Source organism: Garra rufa, chromosome 15, assembly GCF_049309525.1.
Source record: "Garra rufa chromosome 15, GarRuf1.0, whole genome shotgun sequence".
NCBI classification, from domain to species: domain Eukaryota; kingdom Metazoa; phylum Chordata; class Actinopteri; order Cypriniformes; family Cyprinidae; genus Garra; species Garra rufa.
This window is the reverse complement of record NC_133375.1, coordinates 18499329-18526657: the sequence shown is the minus strand read 5'-3', so window position 1 is coordinate 18526657 and position 27329 is coordinate 18499329. Positions and strand designations below refer to the sequence as shown.

General features: G+C 35.3%; 1 protein-coding gene across 1 annotated transcript in view; it reads right to left on the bottom strand.

Moving 5' to 3' along the window:
• Window positions 1–27329, bottom strand: part of ralgps1 (Ral GEF with PH domain and SH3 binding motif 1) — a 164786-nt gene that overhangs the window by 22530 nt on the left and 114927 nt on the right. The window lies entirely within an intron of this gene.

The following is a 27329-nucleotide window of genomic DNA, read 5'->3' as shown; positions in this document are numbered from 1 at the left end:
ACATAAATACATATTAATGCCTTATTCTGCATGACCATATTCTAGATCCCTTATTCCTAAACATAATTACTGCAACAACTACCTTACTTACTATCAATAAGCAGTAAATTATGAGTTTATCGAGAGAAAACGCTTAGTTGATTGTGAATTTATGTTCCCTAATCTAAAGTGTTACCATCAGTTTGAAGCTTGACAGCTTCAGTTGTCATTTATGGTACAGAAGATAGAAAGTAATATGTGTTGGAAACAACAAGAGTAAATTATTTTTTCAGCTAAACTTTTCCTTAAAGGATTAGTTCACCTCCAAAATTAAACTTTCTTGATAATTTACTCACCCCATGTCATCCAAGATGTTCATGTCTTTCTTTCTTCAGTCGAAAAGAAAGGTTTTTGAAGAAAAAATTCCACGATTTTCTCCAAATAGTGGACTTCAATGGGGATCAATGGGTTGAAGGTCCAAATTGCAGTTTCAGTGCAGCTTCAAAAGACTCCCAGCCCAGGAAATTGTTCTAATTTTCTAATCCAGGCCATTTTCTAAAAAAAAAAATTACTTCACACATTACGTAGTCACGTTGGAAAGGTCATGCATGACGAAGACAGAAGTACTGACCCAGTGTTTACAAAGCGAGCGTGCAAAGAAAGTCAAATGCCCTTTAAAAAAAAAAAAAAGTAAAACAACGATGTCAGGTGATTTTGAAGTTGAAGTTGAAGGAAAAAATAAGATAGAGTTTTCTACTCCAACCTTTTTCAAACAGAGTACACAGAGGAAGAACTAACTGCGCATGACCTTTCCAACAACATTCCGTAATGTGTGAAGTTGCGGATGTGCACCGCAGAGCTAGTGCAAGATGAGCATTTGTAGTTAAAAAGTATATACATTTTGATTTTATTTTTTAGAAAATGACCAATAATTTTGCTAGATAAGACCCTTTGATACTGCACTGAAACGGCAATTTGGACCCTCAATCCAAAGTCCACTATATGTAGAAAAATCCTCAAATGTTTTTCTCAAAAACCTTAATTTCTTTTCGACTGAAGAAAGACAGACATGAACATCTTGGATGACATAGGGGTGAGTAAATAACCCGGAAATTTTTATTCTGGAAGTGAGCTAATCCTTTAAAGATGGCTTTCCAAAAACATCAAAAGTGAAAAATTAATTATTCTCCACAAACTCATTTATTACTTTCAAACAGATGGCCTTCAATACTTTGATGCGTACTGTATTACACATCTGGGCTTTGAACTGTGTCAGTATTGTGAAACTTTAAGGCTTCCCAACTTTCCATTTTTGTTGCCCCTCACCCCAGTTTTTACACAGATAGTTCGGAGACAACTCTCTCCAGGATTCTCATGCACACTTGTAATTGTCAGGCGACAGGGACACAACTAAACAGCATTCAGTGTCTGGGCTGAAAACAGTGGCCTGGGGCTATTGCCTGAATGTTCTTACTTGCTTGTTAGAGTTCTGTTTCCACTACAAGATTCACAGAGCATCTTGCTAATCAGCAGGTAGAGGTTACGAGTCTGTTAATGAGCGCAATTAGTAATAGCTGAAGAGCTAAGATGTGATTTACACAGGCAGTGGGATGTATCTGCTTTCTCACGCCAAAGCCTAAAGACTATCCATGGCTTAACTAGTGCTAAATTATTAGAAGATGAGAGTGGATGCTCTCTGTGAGTGAAGAAAGAGGAATATGTTACATCAGTAAACTGCCTGGCTAAAAAGTGAATCTGTGCAACTAAAAACCTTCCTACATAAGTGCTCTGCCACTACATTGTTAAACCAGATGGTACACTTGTTCACACTATAATCATACACTTGTACAATATGGTCAATGTTCTGCTCAAGTGGTCAGAAGTAGATCGTTTTGACCGTCTTGTCTCTGCGGTTGGTTTTTATGAATTAGCACTCTGTGATTTTCAAAAAATACAAGGTTAAATGGATTTCTACTACTGGAACACAATAGTACCATTCAAAAATGTGGCACCAGTAATTGTTTTTAAGCAAGAAAGCATTAAAATTGATCAAAAGTGAAAAAAAAAAAAAAAAAAAAAAAAACTGGAAAAAAAATGTATCAGTTTCCACAAAAATATCAAGCTGCACAATTTTTTCAACACTGATAAAAATAAATGTTTCTTGAGCACCAAATCAGCATATTAGAATGATTTCTGAAGGATCATGTGACACTGAAAACTGAATGTTAACTGAGTGTAAAATAAAATTTGATTTGACTTGTAACAATGGTCTTAGTGGTACTGTAGCCAAAATTATTTGTGACTTTGCAGCTGCCCCCATAAAATGAAAAGACATATATACCTGACCAAAAAATCTGCTGCACCAATATAGATTCTGGAGTTATAGCAGACACTGAAACTGTCAATAGTCTAGCGTGTGTATATGTGTGTGTGCGTGTTTGTCAGAGGTCAGCTGTACAACTGAGATTGACCCTGGCATACTTCCTGTGAAGAGTGAGGTAACTCATTAACCTCTGACCTTTAACTGGATTCAGTTACAACAGCAAAACCAAAAGTGGTAATGAAAGTGCATGACCGTTACTTCAGCTTCCATCTATTGGTCAACTACAATGATTTTTTTTATGATTTTACATATACAAAGAGTGTAGAGAAATAATTCTTTAATCATATGTAAGATAATGGCAAGAAATCGTTTAAAGGGATAGTTCACACAAAAATGAAAATTCTGTCATTAATTACTCACCCTCATGTCGTTCCAAACCTGTAAGATCTTTGTTCATCTTTAGAACACAAATAAAGATATTTTTGATGAAATTCAAGAGCTCTTTGACCCTTTATAGACAGAAATGCAAGCTTAAGGCCCAGAAAGGTAGTAGGGACATCATTAAAATAGTCTATCAGTGGTTCAATTCTAATTTTTTGGGTGAACTATCCCTTTAAATGTGAAATATGTGAAATAAAGCTTTTCTCAGAAATTGTGCTCAAAATTACACAGATATTATAAACAGATGTTGAATATATTTGAGGGAGAAGTAATTTTCACAAATTTGATAATTAAAAACAATTTCAAAGTCAGCAAGGACAAAATATTCTATTTCTTCTCAGTATTTTTAGTGGTTTGTTAGCAAGTGATTTAGTGTCATTACGATTTTATATTCAGCAAAATTACTTGACTTAAAAAGTGGAAAATGAGAATGTTGGCTTTACAAAACAGGGAAAACAGCAAGGTTGGTTTTATTTGGCATGAAACATATTCTAATTACAAATAATTATATATTTGTATTCAGCCAGGTCTATTCTAGGCTTATGAGTTGTTACGACTTTATGGGACACAATGAATAAGAGTGAGTAAGATTTCCAGGAAATAAGTGTTCCAGTGGTTGGTTTCAGAAAGAGGTTTAAGAAAACTGCTCATATAGCAGCAGAATACAGATATCTATGAAAGCTCATGATACAAACTTTTTTTTTTTCTGAGAATTGCATGATATAAACTCGCAATTGCGATTGTTGTTATAAAGTCAGACATGTTTTGTCAGATTTGTGAGTTTATATCTTGCAGTTCTGACTTTCTATCACAAAATTGAGTTTGAATTGTGAGATATAAACTGGCAATTCTGAGAACATATCTATTCCTCAAAGTTTAACTTTATAACTCACAATTGTGAGTTTATATCTCATGCATTTGCATTTGCAAGAAAAAAAAAAAGAAATTGCGGGTTTTTATCTCACAATTCTGACGTTATTTCTCACAATTGTGAGTTTATCTCACACAATTCTGAGAAATAAACTCACAATTCTCTTTTTTTTCAGAATTGTGCTGTAAACTAACATTTGCGAAAAAAAAGTCAGAACTGCTAGATATAAACTTACAATTTTGACTTTTTTCACAGAATTGTGAGTTTATATCTTGCAATTGTGAGTTAAGTTAGAATTGTACGATATAAACTTGCAATTCTGAGAACATATCAGTATTTTTTCCCAGTCAAAATTTTACTTTGTAACTCACAATTGCGAGTTTATATCTCACAATTCTGAGAAAAAAAGTGAAATACAAACTCGCATTTGCTAGAAAAAAGTCAGAATTGCCAAATTTTATCTCACAATTCGGACTTTATTTCTCACAATTCTGAGAAGAAAAGTCAGAAATGCAAGAAAAGTCAGAATTGTAAGATACAAACTCACATTTGCTAGAAAAAAGTCAGAATTGCTGGTTATTTCACAATTCTCACTTCATTTCTTGCAATCGTGAGTTTACATATCACAATTCTGAGAAAAAAGTCAGAAATGCAAGAAAAGTCAGAACTGTAAGATACAAACTAACATTTTCTAGAAAAAAAGTCAGAATTGCCAGTTATCTCACAATTCTGACTTTATTTCTCGTAATCATGAGTTTATATCTAACAATTCTGAGAAAAAAAGTCAGAAATGAAAGAAAAGTCAGAACTGTGAGATACAAACTGGCATTTTCTAGAAAAAAGTCAGAATTGCCAGTTTTAACCCTCATGTGGTGTTCAAAATCCTATTACACCTATGGTGTTCCCGGTCAAAAATGACAGGCCTATAAAAAATAGCTTATAAATCACTCATTTAACCACATTTTCACCCAATCTTGGATTCAATCTTTTTGTCAACTTGTTTTCTGTCAATTAGGACTGGTTTTATATTTCTATTTGCATCTAATTAATTGTGGGCCTCATTTATCTGAGAGTAGGCATCTAATTTTTTAAGTAAAAAAATCATTATTTTTGAATAATTTTGGAAATATTAAAAAAATATGAACAAATATTGGTTCTGTTGATCACACTAGTCTACTTTAATGGTTCACCAGGAAGTTTGTTTTGAAAAACTTTTATTTTGTAAAAAAAAATGGCACATAGTCACACTTGTGGTGTTCCCGGTCAAAAATGACAGGCCTATAAAAAATAGCTTATAAATCACTCATTTAACCACATTTTCACCCAATCTTGGATTCAATCTTTTTGTCAACTTGTTTTCTGTCAATTAGGACTGGTTTTATATTTCTATTTGCATCTAATTAATTGTGGGCCTCATTTATCTGAGAGTAGGCATCTAATTTTTTAAGTAAAAAAAAATGAGAACATCACAGTTCCAAAACAAAATGTCATAATATTTTGTCTGGAAGGTGTGATGAAACAAGAACATGAAAGAGAGATTCTTTTGAAGCAGGGTCACTGCAGTCACAGCCAGTTTGTGCGTGAGTGTGAGTTTAGGTGTGTGAGCGTGTGTTCGAATGTGGTAATGTCAGATTGATGAATGGATATTAGATAAAAAAAAATTATCACTGTGAAAAAGAATGTTTCTTTCAGAAAATAGTTTGTGTGTGTGTGTGTGTGTGTGTGTGTGTGTGTGTGTGTGTGTGGCATACATGTATCCATGCATGCACATGTCCAATGGCTCTATGTCTGCAAGCACACATATACATATGTGACCATGATAAACATGCTCCTGACAACTAAATTTTTCTCTGATTTTCAGTCTCCACCATTCACTTTCAATGACCAGGAGCTCGGATAAATGACTCCTACAATTAAACCGTTTGAAAATGAAATACAAAACCAGTCCTAATTAAAAGAAAACAAGTTGATAAAAAGATTGAATCCAATTTTTGGTGATAATATAGCATAACAAGTGATTTATAAGATATTTTGTGTAGGCTCGTCATTTTTGACCAGGAACACCACAAGTGTGACTCTGTGTCATTTTGTACAAAATAAAAGCATTTCAAAAGAAATTTCCTGGTTAAACATTAAAGTAGACTAGTATGATCAACAGTGCAATTTATTTTCATATTTTTCTCAATATTGCCAAAATTATTAACAAATAATGTTTTTTTCACTCAAAAACTGAGGTGCATAAGCTCGGATAAATGACTCCTACAATTAAACTGTTTGAAAATTGAATACAAAACCAGTCCTAATTGAAAGAAAACAAGTTGATAAAAAGATTGAATCCAATTTTTGGGGATAATATAGCATAACGAGGGATTTATAAGCTATTTTGTATAGGCCTGTCATTTTTGCCCGGGAACACCATAGGTGTAACAAGGTGAAAAAAACAACACAAAAAAGTGAAAAATAAATAAATAAAAAATGTGGACAAGTTGTTATAGTCTCTGTGAACAAAGTCACTAAGTTTCAGTTCAATGCGATAACATTAACTAGTATTTTCAGGAAAAAGAAAATCTTCTCCAGTCAAAAATGACATGAACACCACATGAGGGTTTTAATATCACAATTCTGACTTTATTTCTCGCAATTGTGAGTTCAGAATTGTCAGAATTGTGAGATAAAAAGTCCTTTTTTAATTTTTATTCAGTGGTGGAAAAAGGCTTTCATAGATATAAATCAAATATAGAGTGTTAAAAATGGGTTTGTTTATACACTGTTCAGCAATAGAAGAGATTGACAATCTCATTCTATACCCGAAGTAAATTTTTAGGACTCACAGCCAAATTCAGAGAGAACGCTTAATACATACTGCAACCACTTGTGTGTCAATCATTGATGAATGCGTGGAAAGAGGCACATGGTTTGCTGGTTATTCTTTGCTGTCAATCACTATTGTTAGCACTGTCAACCTCTCAGGCTATCTAAAATGGTTGAAAATAGAGGTATTGTGCCATTAAAGAAAGAAACAAAAAGATGAGAGTTACCAGTGTCTCTTTATTCCTTAACAGTCCCTATCAGGAGGACCTGAAAGTGAGCAGGCGATAATTGAGCACCCATGGAATTCAGGAACAGTCGTCCGACACTGATGTCCACGAATAGAACAGGGAGTGTGGCTGGAGCTTGTTCTTCCCTTCTGGCGCAGCGCTAAGGCTCCTAAAACCAGGGACCATTACAGCCAAAGACATTTACAGACTTCAGGGTTTATGCTCCTTGAAATATAATACTCACATGTATCTCTCAAGCCAAGAATTTAAGGACATAGTGTGACTTTCACAGAGGGGGATGATGTAAATCACAATGGCTGAGGAAATGTTTAACTGAAAATACCTCAACAAAAATCCCGGTGTTTAAAATAAATGCTGACATGTCTCGGATGATCAATGATTGATATGCTTCACCTGTGATGTATTACTAATTATAAGTGAATATGATCACATGCAAGGAAACCACAGTGAATCCTCAAATGGGACAGCCACAGATATTGGTCTATAAATATCGAAAGCATTTAGGACACTGATCAGGCAGGATGCCCAGTCACGATGTTTGACTATATATTTCAAAATGGTATTTCACGAATAAAGAATTCCATGCTAAAAATAAATTCATTTATAATGAATATAGAAATGAATGCAGTGTTATTCATATTACATAAGACAGACAGACAGTGGATAAAATTAATATGCACTTTGAACCAGTGTTGTTTATGGAAGCCTGTTTCTGTCACTGAATAAAGAATAAAAAAAGGGTTATTGTGACTTTTTATCTCACAATTATGACTTTTTTTTAAGAATTTTGTGGTATAAAGTCATAATTGCGAGTTATAAAGTCCAAATTGCATGACATAAACTGGCAATTCTGAGAAATAGTCACAGAATTGCGAGACATAAACTCACAATTCTGACTTTTTTTTCTCAGAATTGAGATATAAACTTCCAAATCCTAGAAATAAAGTCATAATTACGAGATATAAACTCACAATTCTGACTTTTTTTCTTAGAATTGCATCATATAAACTCACAATTCGAACTTTTTTCTCAGAATTGGGAAATATAAACTTGCAATTGCGAGTTATAAAGTCCAATTTTGAGGTGGAAAATGACTAATATGTTCTCAGAATTGCAGGTTTATATCCCACAATTCTGACTTAATAACTCGCAATTGCGAAAAAAAAGAGGAAAAAAAGTCAGAACTGTAAGTTTATGTCTTGCAATTCTGACTTCATAACTCACAAATGCGAGTTTATTATATCCTGCAATTCTGACTTTATAATTCATAATTGCGAAAAATTGAGAATTGTGAGTTTATATCTTGCAATTCTAACTTTATAACTCACAATTGCAAGATTATATTACGCAATTCTGACTCACAATTGCGAAAAAAATTGAGAAAAGTCAGAATTGTGAGTTTATGTCTCGCAATTCTGACTTTATTTCTTAGAATTGCGTCTTTATTTCTCAGAATTGCAATTCTGACTTCATAACTCACAATTGTGAGTTTCAATCATGTATTTCTGACTTAATTTTTCAGAATTGCGACTTTAATTTTGAGAATTGCGAGGTTTTTTCACAATTCTGACTATAACTTGTGAAAAAATTGGAGACAAAAAATTGTTTATATCCTACAATAATAATAAAAAAATCTGTGTGTCGATGTAAACTCGCAATTGCGATAAAAAATATTTTTGAGATTCGCAATCGCATTTTTACAGTTTTTATACAGTGGCAAAAACGGGCTTCCATAGCTGTTAGTTAAAACTAAAACAAACAAAAAAAATGTATTGTTTCATAATTTGAAATAAAGCTGAAATACAATATTACATGAAAAACAAACTTAACTTGAATATAAATACTGCCTTGGCAACTATATGAATTAGTAATTTGGGCTGAAGTTAAACTAAATTAAAGCTAAACAGAAAATAAAAATTACAAAAGCAGTCAACAAAATGACAACATTTTAATAAAAACATGAAAATATAAAAAATTGATTAAAAAAATTCAAGGCTAATTTAAAATACTAACAAATACTACAGTAGTATATAAACAATACTAAAATAGCACTGCTTTGAACCATATCACACATGGCTATGACAATTACAAAAGCAATTTTAAATAACAAAATAGATTATATAACGATCTAAATATATGACAGTCACCGCATTTTAAAGCCTGGTTTCATGTGCTCATAACCACACTAGTAATTGGTGCATAACGTACACTGGCAAAATGACTGGACTGAATACACAAATAAACAAAGTTGCATTCCTATAAAAAAGCTAAGGGTTGATTCGTTGGTGATGACTGGCAATGTAAAACTGCAAAAATGTTTGGTTGGATGGGACTAACAAATGTGGTTCATGTTGTTGTGGCATCAACATAACTTGATGTTTCTTAGTCAAAAAGAAACTTTAAGCCAAAGAAATTACATAATTTAACTGATGTTAAATGCTGGTTATTATCCAGTCGACTTCAAAAATTGTTCAGATGCCAAAAGCCAATAGTAGGCAGGTAAAATACCACAAATGCCAGCTGTTTCTTTTTTGCTTTAACGGCCAAGCATTTTTCACCAGGTAGACAAGCCCAATCGCAAAACCTGAGGAGAACCAGACTTTGTGGAAAACTTGAATAACGAACACGACAGTGAGCAGACTTGACTTATGTTAACTCAGTGATGCAATGCGAGAACTATTTTTGTTGGGAAAGCACAAAAAGTTTGATTAAAAGTGTATTAGTATGTTCAGATAAACAAAGTGCACAAAGTAGTGGTGCTAGATGCATTCTGGAACAGTGTAAAGGCATCATGTTTGCGGTTTATGACACTCAGCCAAGTTAAAACCGGCAGCTATGCTCCTCTTATCTCGGACATGGGGTCACGAGTATTTGGATTATGTAACAAGCTCTATTAACCCTTTCCTAAAGCAAAACTATTTACTAAGGACTGCTTCATTACAGGTTCACACAGTACTTCTTTCTTATTGCTCTCATCAAAGCCTGACACAGAAGAGAAGTAATTGTTCAATACAGCTGAGGTCAAAAGTTTACATCCCCTGTTTAGAATCTGCAAAATGTTAATTATTTTACCAAAATAAGAGGGATCATACAAAACGGAAGTTATTGTTTATTTAGTACTGACCTGAATAAGATATTTCACATAAAAGATGTTTACATATAGTCCACAAGAGAAAATACTAGCTGAATTTATAAAAATGACCCTGTTCAAAAGTTTACAACCACTTGATTCTTAATACTGTGTTGTTACCTGAATAATCCACAGCTGTTTTTTGTTTAGTGATAGTGGTACATGAGGCCCTTATTTGTCCTGAACAGTTAAACTGCCTGCTGTTCTTCAGAAAAATCCTTCAGGTCCCACAAATTCTTTGGTTTTCCAGCATTTTTGTGTATTTAAACCTTTCCTACAATGACTGTATGATTTTGAGATCCATCTTTTCACACCGAGGACAACTGAGGGACTCATGTACAACTATTACAGAAGGTTCAAATGCTTACTGATGTTCCAGAAGGAAAAACCATGCATTAAGAGGGGGGTGAAAACTTTTGAACAAAATGAAGATGTGTGCATTTTTCTTATTTTGCCTGAATATATGTCTTTTTTTCATTCAGTACTGCCCTTCAAAAGCTACAGAAGATACTTACATGTTTCCCAGAAGACAAAATAAGTTAATTTACCCTGATCTTCAAATTCAAAAAGTTTTCACCCCTCGGCATTTAATGCATGTTTTTTTCTCCTGGTGCATCAGTGAGCGTTTGAACCTATAATAGTTGCATATGAGTCCTTCAGTTGTCCTCAGTGTATAAAAGTAGGATCTAAAAATCAGACAGTCATTGTTGGAAAGGGTTCAAATATACAAAAATGCAGGAAAACCAAAGAATTTGTGGAACCTAAAGTTTTTTTTTTTGAAAAACAGTAGACTGTTCAGGACAAAAAAGGGACTCATGAACAACTATCACTAAAAAAAAAGAAAACAGCTGTGGATCATTTAGGTAACAACACAGTATTAAGAATCAAGTGTATGTAAACTTTTGAATGGGGTCATTTTTATAGAGCATTTTGCTGATTCTGAAAGAGGGATGTAAACTTTTGACCTCAACTGTAAAGTCAATATTTTTCTTTTCTTTATGGACAAAAAGTATTCTCGTAGCTTCATAAAATTACAGTTGAACTATTAATGTCACATGAACTATTTTAACAATATTCTTACTATCTTTCTGAGCCTTGAACTTGTCAGTTGTGTTAGTGTCTATGCAGGGTCAGAAAGCTCTCAGATTTCATCAAAAATATCTTAATTTGTGTTCCGAAGATGAACAAAGGTCTTAAGGGTTTGGAACGACATGAGGGTTAGTAATTAATGACAATTTTCATTTTTTCTATCCATTTTTTTCTTCTTCAATCATAAAGGTTTTATTTTATGAGAAGCAGGTCACCAAACCATGTTGAGATCACATGACCAACTAAATACCACTCGCTTTTTTGAATTCCTATTTGCTCCAATAGCTAAAATATCCATGATATCATTTATACAACTTTACAAAAAAGAAAACAAAATAGCAAGAGATTGCTTACATAGGTCAGAAGAGGAAAGGATGTCAAATTTTCCTTTTGCTTGCACGTGATGCTACATCCACACCAGCAGGTGTCAGTATAAAGTCCAAAATCTCTGTTGTATCAGGCAGCAAAAGCAATCATGCACCTTTTTGAAAGTTTAGTAATGTTATTCCTAGATTCTCATGTCTGCAAAGTGAAGGAACATCAAAAATGTGCATACTTGTGGAAAAATGTATTTTGTGTGACACTTTGTAGCCACAGTGGTTTAGGGCCTTTAATTACATAACTGCCTACATTCATAGCAGGCTATGGAAAAAAAAAGGGTGCATGTCTTCAAACAGCTTGAAGGGTGTTGAGACTGCGGCCTGGCCAGCGGCACAGAAACATTCCAGAGGTGTGAGTTCATATGTGATAGTGGGGCTGCAGGGTGCTTTCTCAAGGGAGATGGTTTTCCCATCAGGGGCTTTCCAGAGGACAGGAACAACTGGGACGACTGAGAAAGGAAGTGTTAACACCTGCCATCCGGAACTCAACAACATTAGACAGATTACTGAGGGACGAGTGCGAAATACAAGATTGATTAATGCATTTGATGATGTGCGGTAAGCTTTTATGTTTTATTTAGAGCATCTGGATTTGTTCGCATCAGGATTCACGGCCAATAAATCCCAAAACACTTTTCATGAGCTGCACGGACAAGTATGGTGCTATTAACAATCCAGAACAGAGTGTAAAACTGGGAGCAGCCAAAAGCATATTTTAAATAAACATGTATTACTGTTGCACAAGGTGAATGCGTGGAAAAAACTAATAGGTTTGGCTTTCACGGTGACTTTCGAGCCAGGAAAATACTTTCGTATCTTCTTAACAATCTGCTCACCCAAGTGTAAAATGTATACAGACAGGGATGACAACCGCAGACAATTATACTGTCTATTACTACCTGAAACACAATCTCCCAAGGCAGAATACTGCTAACTAGTGCAAACTTAGCTTACAATGCCTCTAACTAACTCATTATGCTGGCATGTCTGGAGATTTCAATAGCGAGTTTATGGAAATTGCCACGCAGGCTGGGAAGTTTTATATACTGCATATGAAGATAAAAACCTTTTGTGTCGTGACTCAAGGAGTTTTGGTGAAACAGCCGGAAAATGGAAAAATACGAACAAATATGCACCGAACAAATTACACATACACGTGCACAAGCAGATGGCAAAAACACTTCATGGAAGTTTTAAGTGACAGTCTTACGCAACTGTCGCTGTTCGTCCCTTTGATGTGGCGGAGACAGTAATACCCAACATGAGACTATTGTCGCACAATTCCTCTGGGATCACTTAGGATGAATTTGAGAGTTGAACTGTCAGCTTTGTTCACTAGGAAGAACTACAGCTAAATCACATCTAATCTGACTTTTAAACACACAGTGCTGTGTAAAATGTTGAGTGTAGACAACCTCACGATTGGTTGAATTTAGAACTAAACAAATATATGAGTATAAACATTTTTATTTAAACCCTGGTTTCCTAAGAACTAATCTCAAGTCCTCATCATGAGACCTGGAAGCAACAGATTGTTCCAACAAGGTTAAAAAGTCTTAACGTCTTAAGTTTTACAATATCTCTTTTAACCCTTTTGTGCTCTAATGTCACATTTGCAGGACATTTCTATTTATAAACAAATCTGTTTCAAATGCTTTTCTTTTTAACTTTCTATTTATCAAGGCTGAAATTAAATGACAGTTTCCACACGTACAGTTGAAGTTTACACCCCCCTTTTAAAATCGGCAAAATGTTAATTATTTTACCAAAATAAAAGGGTTTGTACAAAATGCATGTTATGGTTTATTTAGTACTGATCTGAATAAGATATTTCACATAAAAGATGTTCTCATATAGTCCACAAGAAAAGATAATAGTTGAAATTATAAAAATGGCCCTGTTCAAAAGTTTACATCCCATTGATTCTTAATGCTGTGTTCTTACCTCAATGATCCACAGCTGTGTTTTTTTTGTTTAGTGATAGTTGTTCATGAGTCCCTTGTTTAAACAGTTAAACTGCCTGCTGTTCTTTAGAAAAATCCTTCAGGTCCCACAAATTCTTTGGTTTTCCAGCATTTTTGTGTATTTGAACTCTTTCCTACAATAACTGTATGATTTTGAGATCCATCTTTTCACACCGAGGACAACTGAGGGACTTATATGCAACTATTACAAACACTCACTGATGCTTCAGAAGGAAAAAACATGCATTAAGAGCCGGGGGTGAAAACTTTCGAACGGAATGAAGATGTGTAAATTTTTCTTATTTTGCCTAAATCGTCACCTTAGAATTATAGGTTCTATCTGACATTTTTGTCAAAATTGAGTTGTTCACATATTCTTATTCTATGACAACTTATTTACATTATTTGATGTTTCTTTTGTAAGCTATGTACATTTGGGGGCTTTTTTTAGAAAACAAAAATGGTTCTATCTACAGAAGTCTATGGAACGCAAAAACTTTGAAGCTCAATATCTCGAAAGTGCTCAAAATGCAGATAGAACCTTATAATTCTAAGGTGACGAAATATCAATTTTTTTTTATTTAGTACTGCCCTTCAGAGGCTACAGAAGATACTTACATGTTTCCCAGAAGACAAAATAAGTTACATTTACCCTGATCTTCAAATTCAAAAAGTTTTCACCCCCAGCAATGTCCCTCAGTGTGAAAAGTCATTGTTGGAAAGGGTTGAAATACACAAAAAATATATTAAAACAAAAGACTATTATTTTCAATAGTAATAATATTTTACAATATTTTTGTTTTTACTGTGTTTTTGATCAAATGCAGCCTTGGTGAGCATAAGAGACTTCTTTCCAGACACCAAACTTTTGCATCTTTGACAATAAGGATACTGAAACAGCATCTGTCACGTTATTGTCTTACAAAACAGATGGCCAGTTACATAGTTAGGAGGATCCATAATGACACAACAATATAAATACTGGTATGAAATGGCAAAAAATACTGTCTTTCATCCCAGCTTAATCTACAGAGACAACTTTAAGAAAGCCATTCGATTCCCCAGAAAGCATAAACACTGTGGCACCATCTAAACATTACTCTGTTTGTTTAAGAATACCAATCATGCTGACATAGCAACGGTGGCTCAACCAATGGTGTGAGTTTGGGGTGTGGCCATCTGTAAATCTAACCAATGGCAAAGGTAGGTGGAGTCATTTGGAAACCTGTTTGTAAGCAATCAGCAAATCTCATCAATAACACTGCAACACTACTAAGCTGCTGTCAAAGCAGTGATAGTTTATTCCCTCAATAAAAGGAGTGAGGTAAAGCGATAGCGGCACGGATCTACAGGGAGCGAAAGAACGGTGGAGCCCCGAGGATGTGGTCAGGCTACTGTTCAAAGAGCTTGCAGATGTCTAGCCAAACGATGAGCTCATGAGTTTCTGCAGGGACCACAGTGGAGGGCTGGGGTGTATTTTCCATCCCGTCGCTCTTCCAGGCGCTCTCAGATCCTTGTCTCTGAGGTGGCTCATTCCAGACCTCGCATGTAGTGCAGCAGTGGGTGTCAAAGCCGCTGAAGAGAAAACCTCCTAACCCACTTCTGATTAATGTCAAGAGCTTTTGCTTTACTCATCAGGATCACAAGCCTGAGGTGAACTTTCATCCTTTTGTGTTAAATAAGCTCTTATGGACCAGACAAAACATGTCTGTCTGAGATGTATCAAACATGGCAAGATGAATGAGGTACTTAGAGCTGTGAGATACAGTATCCTGATAAGACTACAGCTTCTCTGAAGAATGTAACTGTAATTATCTGTAATTACATAACTAAATGTAGTGTAACAAATGTAGAAGTTTAAGCCTATACAGTTGTTCCCCAGCAGTTACAGTTGATGTCAAAAGTTTACATACACCTTACAGAATCTGCAAAATGTTCATTATTTAATCAAAATAAGAGGGATTATACAAAATGCATGTTTATTTTTTATTTAGTACTGACCTGAATTATATATTTCACATAAAGGATGATTACATTTAGTTCACAAGAGAAAAGAATAATTGAATTTTTTAAAGTTTACATACACTTGATTCTTAATACTCGGTTGTTACCTGAATAATCCACAGCTGTGTTTTTTTGTTTGTTTGTTTAGTGATAGTTGTTCATGAGTCCCTTGTTTGTTATTCAGAGAAGTCCTTGAGGTCCCAAAAATTCTTTGGTTTTTTTCAGCATTTTTGTGTTTTTGAACCCTTCCCAACAATGACTGTATGATTTTGAGATCCATCTTTTCACACTGAGGACAACTGAGGGACTCATACACAACTATTACAGAAGGTTCAAACGCTCACTGATGCTTGAGAAGGAAACACAATGCATTTAGAGCAATTTGAAGATTAGGGTAAATGTAATTCATTTTGTGTTCTGGAAAACATGCATGTATCTTCTGTAGCAACTGTCTGAAGGGCAGTTTAACTGTGCAGGACAAACAAGGGACTTATGAACTATCACTAAAAAAAAAAAAAAAAAAAAAAAAAATCAGCTGTGGATCATTCAGCTAACAACACAGTATTAAGAATCAAGCGTATGTAAACTTTTGAACAGGGTCATTTTTATAAATTCAACTATTATTTTCTCTTACAGACATATTTGTGACCCTGGACCACAAAACCAGTCTTAAGTCGCTGGGGTATATTTGTAGCAATAGCCAAAAATACATAGTATGGGTCAAAATTATTGATTTTTCTTGTATGCCAAAAATCATTAGGAAATTAAGTAAAGATCAAGTTCCATGAATATTTTTTTGTGAAATTCCTTCTATAAATATATAATAATGTAATTTTTGATTAGTAATATGCAGTGTTAAGAACTTAATTTGGACAACTTTAAAGGTGATTTTCTCAGTATTTTGATTTTTTTGCACCCTCAGACTCCAGATATTCAAATAGTTGTATCTTGGCCAAATATTGTCCTATCCTAACAAACCATACATCAATGGAAAGCTTATTTATTGAGCTTTCATATGATGTATACATCTCAGTTTTGTAAAATTTAACCTTATGACTGGTTTTGTGGTCCAGGGTCACATTTAATGTGAAATAACTTATTCAGGTGATTCCAAAAAAAAAAAAAAAATAGCATGCATTTTGTATGATCCCTCATAATTTGGTAAAATAATGAACAATTTGCAGATTCTGCAAGGTGTATGAAAACTTTTGACCTCAACTGTAAGTATAAAGTACACAGTGTTGGATGGGAGAAAGTGCTAAAAAAGGTGGATCGTTTGTGTACAAGACTGACTTTCATTGTGTGGCCAAAAACGCTTGAAACATTTTTTAAAAATGCTTCATAAAATAAAACAAAGTCATACAGGTTTGGAACGACATGAGGGTGAGTAAATGGTGACTGAACTTTCATTTTTGTGTAAACTCTCTCTTTAAGACTTTTTAAACATGTCCCACAAAACTCGACCAATGTTTGTTCGATTTGACAACAGAGTATTGTGTTAGAATAAGCACTAAAACCAAATAATTGTAAAAAATGTCATGTACAGTGGAAAATGGAAAGCCCCATTATTTTGTGACCCCCCCCAAACCTGGCAGTAAAAGCAAGCTGCGGTTGATCAAGGCCCTTCTTTTAATATGCAAGGTATTACCATACTTGCTGAACATGGGAAATAATAACAAATGGTGAGTCCCTCACACTGAGACACGGGGTACAGTATGTGCTTTGCTTGGAACCTCGTCTCACCACACCACCGGCTCTCTGAGGTTTCCAACTCCTGGATTTTTCCGTAGGGCTCAGGGTTGTAATACTGAGCTATTGTTTATCTAGTATCAGTAATTGGAAGGGGTGGAAAGAGAGAACCAAAAGTTGTCTTAAGGGACGTGAAAGTTACATTGCGTCCAAAATCAGCACGCAAAAAAATACAAAACCAGGGACTTCATTTAAGCACACATATGATTGGATTCAGTCATAAATTCCATGGATCTAATCTTATGTTAAAGAAATATGGATTTATAAAAGCATAAACTGACATGAAAATGCACTTACACACAAAAAAGCAAACATGCAGACTGAATTTTTTTTAAAGCTCTAAGCTAATAAGTTTTTATATTTTTACTCTGTCAAACAAATGCATGGATATTTACTCATTTATTACTGAATATCTAAAAGTTTGACAATGTCACACAGTGCCAGTGAGTGGAAATACCTCTGGATTTCTCTCTTCTGTAAGAGAATTCCACATTTTTATCCCCCGATGGAAGAATTAATGACAAAAACTGATTCATAACTCTCATAAAACGTACAAGGCTGGTGACAAAGGGAGCAGTTTACACCTAGAGAGACTACACTTTCAAAAAAATAAGGAACTTTTGGAAAACCACCTGAAGGCATAAAACCTCAAAAGTTTAACATGGAAATAAAATTAAGAGTTGGAGGTCACAGGGTCACGAATGGCTTCCTTTTCCATTCGCCTCTGTGGTTGAAAACACTGCTCTGGTTTTCTCATTCAAAACAGGAGCTGTTCACATTTGTCATTTTGAGTGCTGTTTTTGCAATGGGTATCAAAATGATTAATATGCTTAAATTCAACAATTACAGAGACATTTTGAAATACGTCGAAACTGTAACTCTTAATAATAAAAATAACAAGTCTTAATAATGTTCATAAATGTACTCTTTTATATCAATTCCCTAGATTCAAATGCACAAAGCGACAGTGTTTTGGCTATTTATGTCTCTATAATGCCAGATTAGGGGGTTTAATTTTCTCTAAGCTCATTTGGATCAAAAATAATAAACCAAAACAAATTCATTCAAAGAAAACAAAGACTGCGCTCCAGGAGACTCAATGAGCTGCTCTTGAAAATAAAGTACCCTCAACAAAGGGTCTCATCTAGCTATTAATGCCCCAATTATCCGGCTCTGTATAAGGATGGGAATCATCTAAAAAGGGGGCGTAGAAAAAAAGAGAGACAGAGAACAGAAAGTGAATGGACTATTTTACCCCGCAAGGTTGAGTCTTTAGCCAAGAGCCCTAAAGATTGAGAACAGTCCCTTTCTGTGTGTGCAGGGCTGCGACGGTCCAAAACAAACAAGGACTCTCTTTCAAGTGTAGTATTGGAATACTGAGCACCTCGCTCCTATCACCTCACCCTCCCCTCCTCCTCAAAGAGGAGGTCTCACCCCCACCGCTTCATCCTGCTCTCATCAACACAAAGGTCTTGAGCAATGTCACCGAAACATCAGTACAGAGAAGCTAATGGTGCGTAACTGAACACATGCTATAGTTCAATAATAATCTGAGGCCCAAGCCTCCTAAGGATGAGGTCTTCAATGCCCTTGATGTCAGAATAAAGACAATGAGTTCATAAACTACTTTCAAGTCAGAAGGTTGAGTAAATATTGGTCATTGTACAAAACACTAACATTTTTTCCAGTTAATAAATTGTACTGTGCTAACTTATGCTAAATTAATACATTTTAATATACTGAAGGGTTAGTTCACTTAAAAACTACAATTTTGTCATTAATTACTTATCAAAGAATGACATGAAAGAGAAGAAATTTTTGAAAAAGGTTTTTTTCTTTGCACACAAAAAGTATTCTCGTAGCTTCATAACATGGTTGAATCACTGATGTCACATGGACTATTTTGTTTGTTTTATTTAAAGTTTGACATGACAGGATATTGCAGCACAAAACCCTGAAATGTGTCAAACATACACATACTCCATACACAGTCATTACTTAGTAAAGATAAATAATAAAAAAATAGCTAAAATACAAGCAGATAAAATGGCATATACATATACATAAATAACACAGAAAAGGTAACCTAATCAAAGACCTGTAAGTTATCTATACACTAATTTTAAAGCACGGGGAATAAAAGAAAGTTCATGACGTTTAGTGTTACTCCTAGGTACAACATATGTCTTGTGCCGCCGAAGGGAATAAGTATGTGTTGGAGCCATAGGTAGGAAGCAATGCAGTGGTGATGAACTGTCCTTGAGTATTTTAGTAAAAGTGCGTATGGTGGCTTCCTCACGCCTCTCACTTAGTGCTGGAAGAGTTGAAGTAGGGAGGCCTATTATCCGACAGCATCGCTTTTGGATCCTCTCTAACTCCTCAGAGAGACCTTTAGGTAGACCACCCCATACTGGGCTAGCATACTCAAGAATTGGCCGGATAAAAGTCAAGTATCCTTGCAATAAGACATCACAAGGGAGACCCGCTCTTTTTGCAGCGCAAAGATAATATATTCTGGGACGCCCCTTCGAAATCATGTACTTAACGTGGGCATCCCATGACAAGTCGGAGGATATTTGGACTCCAAGCAATTTAAAGGTGGAAACTCTACTAATTGCATGTCCTGAGATAATAGGAGAGGGAGGGGATGGAATGTTATCCTCTCTTCTGGCACTAATTACCGTGTCCACAGTCTTAGCTCCATTCACTGCTAATGTAAATTCTTGTCCCCATTCCACTACAGAATCTAAAGCCTGCTGAGTGAGTCCAGGTAAAGATCCCATTAGAAGCTCTGTGATTGTTAGATCATCCGCGTATTTCCCAGGTATTACCGAACGTGGCAAATACGAATCCAGGCTGTTTATACATACAACAAATAGCAGAGGGGATAAAAGTCCCCCTTGGGGAACACCAGCTGGAACCGGAAAGGAGCTAGACACACAGGAGCCCCACTTCACCCTCTGCTCTCGATTACTCAGATAGCTCTTTACAATGAGCCAAAGGGGTCGCCTAACATGCAAATCAGCTAAGGATAGTAGCAGTTGACAATGTTTTATTGTGTCAAAAGCTCGGGTAAAATCAATAAAAACAGCATGTATATCCATTTTGGGGGAGCTGTTGAGTGCTTCGTGCCACTGCTGCAGAATTTGAATCAAGGCAGTATCAGTTGATCTGTTCCTCATGAAGCCGTGTTGTGATGGTTCGATCTTTGTAGCTATATCCTCCAGAATGGCATCTCTGAGGATTCCTTCATACACTTTCCCAACACAGCTGAGTAATGAGATCTGACGGTAATCTGCTGGAAAACTAGGATTTACTTTTTTAGGAACAGCTTTGATTATGGCTTCCTTCCATTGTTTTGGAAAAATGTTATGCTGGATGCATGTATTGAAAATATCACATAACACTGGTGCCAACTCTTCATAAAAAGTCTTTAGCACCCAAGGTGGAACGCAGTCGGGACCAGCAGCCTTGGCTGCAGTCACTTTACGAAGTCTAGTCTTAACTTGTCCAATACTCAGAGGAGGTACACTACAATTTAACAACTTGCAGGTAACTTCTTCCTCAGACAGGGAAATATGGCTCGCATAGTTCCACACAGAAGCAAAATGCCTAGCCAGAGTATCACACTCACTTTGCATGATGTTTTGATCCTGAGACACAGTATCACTCTCATCTCCTTCCATCCCCAATAACTTCTTCACTGACTTAAACCATTGTTTTGGCTTGGAGCATCGCAGTTCCTCCACCTCATGCTGGTAATATTGTTTCTTTGCAACTTAAATTTTTTTGGCAACGATTGATTTTAATTTCCTATACGAGGTTTTGTTGCCAGAGCAAAAAGCAGACTGTCTATCTTTTATCAGATCTTTAATTTGAACAGTCATCCAAGGCTTGTCTGTGTTTATGATAGATACTTTCTTCAATGGAACTGTTTTATCCAAGATGGATATAATAGTGGAAGTAAAGGCACCAACCTTATCCTCAGGATCCATAGTTTCGTGGATGTGGGAAAAGTCAGTAGTGTTCATAAGAAGACCTAATTCCCTGATTGTCTCAGGGGTACGTTTCCTGCAAAAAATATGTTTAGTAGATTTAGTGGGCCAGTTCCCTGCATCTAGCAAGATAGTCTGATGGTCAGAAGAGCCAATAGGAGGCAGATGCTCCGGTATCTGATACAGAGAGGAAATATTGGTGAATATAGAGTCCAGTTGACTAGCCTTTCTTGTTGCTCCAGTCACGATTTGTTTCAAACCATGTCTACTGCAGATGGTTTCAGACTTATACTTATTTGTGTCACCAAGTATGACAATTGCAGCCTGCTGATAGTTACATTCAATATATCTGAGACAACGATCCAAGTACTGTGAGATTAGTAAATCAGGTTGGGCTGTTGCAGAGGAGCATGGTGGAAAATATAGCACAGCAGCAATAATACAACTTAACCCTCGAGGAAGACGACTGGGACGCAACCAGACCCACAACGCTTCGTATTCATCCTCTTCTAGCTGAGTCAGTCGCATTTGTTTGATGGTGTTACAAACATACAAGGCAACTCCTCCTCCTCCACCTTCCTTGCGATCCCGCCGTTGTAATGTGCATCCAGGAAAAGTTACAGTTGAATCTGGGATACTATCATTTAGCCAAGTCTCTGAAACAGCGACAACTGCTGCAATTTTAACAATGTCCTTACTACCTTTCTGTGCCTTGAACATGTCAGTTGCATTGCCGTCTATGCAGAGTCAGAAAGCTTATGGATTTCATCAAAAATATCTTAATTTGTCTTCTGAAGATGAACGAAAGTCTTATGGGTTTGCAACAACATGAGGGTGAGTAATTAATGACAGAATTTTCATTGTTGAGTGAATTATCCCTTTAATATGGAAGCCTATTTCCGTCACTGAATAAAAAACAAAAAAAGGATAATTGCGAACATCTCTCAAAATTCAATTTTTTTCCTCACAATTGCGAGATGCAAACTTTTTTCTCAGAATTGCTTGATAAAAAGTCAGAATTGCGAGTTTGTTTCTCTGAATTGTAAGATAGAAACTCCCAATTGCCAGTTATTGTCAGAATTGTGAGATATAAACTTGCAATTCTGGGAAATAAACGTACAGAATTGCATGATATAAACTCAATTGCAATTGCAAGTTATAAGGTCAAAATTCTGACTTTTTTCACAGAATTTCAAGTTTGCAATTCTGACTTTATAACAAGTCAGAATTGTAAGATATAAATTCGCAATTCTGAGAACATATCAGTTTTTTTTACCCTCAAAATTGGACTTGATAACTTGCAAATATGAGTTTATATCTCACAATTGAGAAAAAAAAGTCAGACTTGCGATATAAACTTGCAATTTTCAGAAAAAAGTCAGAATTCCGAGAATAAAAGTCAGAAGTGTGAGATATAAACTTACAACTGCAAGCAAAAAAGTTAGAAAATGAGAGAATAATGTCAAAATTGTGAGAATACAACTCAGAATTGTGCGATATAAACTCACAATTGCGAGAAAAAAGTCAGAATTTCGAAAATAAAAGTTGTAAGATATAAAGTCGAAATTCAGTCAAAAGTTTTTATCTCGTAATTCTGACTTTATTTCTTGCAATTGTAAGTTTATATCAAGCAATTCTAAGAAAAAAAAAGTCAGTATTGCAAGTTTATATCTCAATTTTGATCAGAATAGTGAAATAAAAATTTGCAATAACATTTTTTTTTTCCAGTGGTGGAAAAGGGCATAATTATGGCTTTAGAAAGGTAATAGAGGTTTACAGTTTAAGGCCTGTACAATAAAGATAGTAAAAAGGTTTACTGTATTTTAGAAAATCCCAAGCAAAACAAAATATGCTAAAACATTTTGAGACTTATCCAGTAAGATTTTTTTGCAAATCAAAATGCATAAAAAAAGATGCATTAAATTGATCAAGTTACATTTTTTTGATAACAATGCAAATATTTTACTATTTCAAATAAATAATGTCCTTTCAAACTTTCTATTTATCAGAGAATTCTTAACTAAATGTCTCATGGTTTCCAAAATTATTAAGCAAAAATAAAAATGTTTAAAATGTTTTCAACATTAATAATAATATAATTTTTTTTAGCAGCAAATCAGCATATTAGAATGATTTCTGAAGGATGTGACACTGAAGACTGGAGTAATAATGCCGAAAATTCAGCTTTGGCATCACAGGAATAAACTACATTTTAAAATATATTAAAAGAAAACAGCTATTTTAAACTGTCGTAATATTTCACAATAAAACTATTTTTACTGTGTTTTTAATGCTGCCTTGGTGAGCATAATGGATTCCCTAAAAAAACTTAGTGTAGTTGACTTAGTCTTCAGCCTGTCATCAGTTACTCAGACTTTAAACAACAACTCCAACAGCAGCTATGAAAAAGCCCAAATTATAATGACTGATTTGTGGCTTTGTATGGGATGTGTTTTTAGATGTCTGTTTGTTCCAGAGGTTTGTGAATCTGTATGGCTTTCCCATGGACTTCTCCTGCAGACAGGAAATTATCTCACACTGATCTTTGGCCTGGCTGGAAATCAGAAAAACAGGCAAAGCTTAAGCTGACATATTCAAGCTGCATCATCGAAGAACAAAAGGACAACGGAGGACAATTTGAAAAACCCCATGTTGCACTGTTCCTTATTTGCATCTACTGAAAACCAAAGACGGATGCCTAAAGATGAAGTAAAGATATGCTACCAAACTTCTGCCACCTAAATTCTCTTGTTAATTCTTGTTCTCTTGTTAGTTGACGTGCCTCATAACGTGGTGAAATGTGTGGTCTGTCTGTGTTGGGACAAGACACTTGCTCCCCGACTGAGATACTGTCTTGCTGTCATCAAATAAAGAAAAAAAAAATGTCTAGAAAGACTTTCCCATTCTCACACAGAAATAAGTCATCCACTCAGCAGGAAAATGACATCTACCATGCTGGTTGTCATTGCACACATGTTGCTCACATTTCACAGGATGTTCTGTTCTTCTGTCCTGCATGACAGAATGAAACTGTTTAACAGCAGTGTTTCGCTAATGACCGGCACGGACCCGGTTGGCAATATGGAGGCTATTTCAACTTTAGATGATCTAATTTGGCCAAATAAATGATAAAGACCTCACAAAATGAAAATGTCCTAACTGAACTTCCCAACATTTCATCAAACACTCAAGGTCTAAAACAATCAACACAAGTCACTGAACTCTTCTAAATATCCGGAGGTGCTGATAGTTGACGTCCACACACTAGGCTTTGGAGGGTCACTGACTAAAAATCACCTCCCCCTTCAGTTAACACAAGCAAACAAGGCAATATCTTAAGCATAACGTCACCTGCAGCGCTACCACATCACTCTTGCTCTGTTCCCGGCAGCAGTGAGCATTAAAACTAGCAGACCTGAACCCAAACAGGCATTAACAGAGCACACCTTGTTCTCAGCTGTGACTTAAGGAGAAACGCTACTTCAGTTAGACATCAATGCATGTCATGATTTACTTCAGGCATCAAGAAAAGCAATGTCACTCACAACTTTTATAGACACTTCAAGTTTAAGGACCATGCAGCATAAATGTTCATCTATTTTTCAAACCTATATGACCTACCTATATGACGGGTCCAAAACCACACCAGACCAAGACCAGGGATGGAAATTAGCACCCGCCACCAGCCAAATGCGGGTGATTTTGTGTTGTGGCGGGTAAACTCGCTTCACCCACCGGCCACCGTGGCGGGTAAATAAAAATAACATACTTCAACCGGACGGCGTGAGGCGGTAATGCACCTTAACGTTGGTTGCGAACTGCCATTAAAATACACGAAGAAGAAGAAGAAGAAGACGGCGGACACTTTTAGCGGAGGCACACCTTCAAAAAAATGTGGCGATACATCACAGGCGTTAAGAGGTCTGTTAAAATATCTTTACAATCTGCTTTTGAAGAAATATATTGTATTTCGTGCTACAGCGCACATTCTGGCAGATGCAATTCATGGCGCGTCTTTCTCAATATCCTGTACAACACGGCATTCATTCACATCAGATGATAACTCGGCGGCAGAGTTCCACTCACACAGGGGCGTAATTTCCACTGGGGACACGCTTTTCAAAATCCCGTTGGTGTCCACCTAAATGGTTTTGTTAAGTAATCTATTGTATTTTAGAATGCACGCTCTACGCTGCCGAGAGTTTCGCGCTATAGTAAAAATGAAACCAAAAGTAAAACGTGCACGCGCATTCAAAAGCAACTTTAATACCCTGCGCTTAGAGAGCGACTCCCCAATGCGCGCAAATTAGGCTACATAAAATATCTAGGCTGTTATAGTATGTGGGCTGTAAGTTGTGTAGTTGTGAAGATAGCTCTGTATCATGATAGAAAAATTCGGTGAAAATGTCAGTATTTTATTGAGACTTGAGATTAAATAAACTGCTCAAGTATAGTAGATCTTGTAGTATTAATTTTCACATGCAGCTACACATTTTCGGTTAAAAACATAAAGTGGCTGGTAAAAACATTTAGTGGCTGGTAGATTTTGAAAAATGACAAAAAAGTTCATTTCCATCCCTGACCAAGACTGTTCCACAGAGTAAATTTTTCTGAAAATGTGCAGAAAAGTTACTCTTCCTTAGGCCGTCAAAAATGTAGATGAGCTGTTGAATGAAATCAGATTTAGAGAAATGTAGCATTACATCACTTACTCCCCAATGGATCCTCTGGAGTGAATGGGTGCCATCAGAATGAGAGTTCACACAGCTGATAAAAACATCTTAATAATCCACAAGTAATCCTAAAAGACTCCAGTCCATCAATTAACATATTGTGATGTGAAAAGCTGCATGTTTGCAAATCCATAATTAGGCATTAAGACAAAACCAGTCCATAATCCATAATACCCCGGTTGTCTTCTCACATCAAAGATCCAAGTCCACTAAATTATTTGTTCAACTGTTTTGGTCTATTTTATATGGAAGCCCATTTCCACCACTGAATAAAGAATAAAAAAAGGTAATTGTGACTTTATATCTCACAACTCTGATGTTTTTTTTCTCACAATTGCGAGTTTACAACTCACAATTTTACATCTCGTAATTCTGACTTTTATTTTCAGAACTGTGAGATATAAACTCGCAATTTTTCAGAATTTTCATTTGCGCATTATAAAGTTAAAATCGCCGAATATAATCTCACAATTCTGAGACTATTTTTCTCAGAATTGTGAGATATAAACTCGCAATTATTTTTTTTTTCAGAATTGCGTTATATAAACTCCCATTTATAAAATCTGAATTGCGGAATATGAAGACTTATATAAAGACTCGCAAGACTTTTTTCTCAGAATTAAGAGTTTGTAACATATAAACTCGCAATTGCAAGTTATAAAGTCAGAAATTGCGAGATATAAACTTTTAAATCTTGGAATTCTTACTTTTTATCTTGCAATTGCAAGTTTATATCTCACAATTCTTACTTTTTAACTCAGAATTGTGAGTTTATATCTCTCAATTCTAAAGTCAGAATAGTGTTTTTATCTCACAATTCTTATTTTGTAACTCGCAATGGAGAGTTTATGTCTCACAATTCTATGAAAAAAAGTCCGAACATCAAGTTTATCTCACAATTTTTACTTTTTAACTTCCAATTGCAAGTTTATATTTCTCAATTCTAAGAAAAAAGTAAAAACTGCAGGTTTTTATCTCACAATTCTAAGAAAAAAACTGATTGGCGAGTTTCTATCTCACAATTCTTACTTTTTAACTCGCATTTGCAAGTTTGTATCTCACAATTCTACGAAAAAAGTCAAAACTGCAAGTTTTTATCTCTCAATTCTAAGAAAAAAAGTCAGAATAGCGAGTTTCTCTCACAATTCTTACTTTTTAACTCCCAATTGCGAGTTTATGGTCCGGTTTCATAGACGGTTTAGCCTAATTCAGGATTAGGCCATAGTTCAATTAGGACATTTAACAAATTTTTTATAAACGTGCCTTAGTAAAAAAAACATAACTGGTGTGCATCTTGAGGCAAAACAAAGGCACTGATATATTTAAAGATCAGTCAGTGCAAGTTTCTTTCAGCTGAAACAGCTTAGACTTACATTTTAGCCTAGGACTAGGCTTAAGCCTTGTCTGTGAAACTTGGGGAATATATCACAACTCTGAGAAAAAAAGCAGGTTTATATCTCACAATTCTTACTTTTTAACTCTCAACTGCATATTTATATCTGAATTCTAAGACAAAAAGTCTGAATTGAAAGAAAACTCACAAATCAGAATTTGTATGTATCTCACAATTATAAGAAAAAAAATCTGAATTACTAGATAAAAAAATTACAAT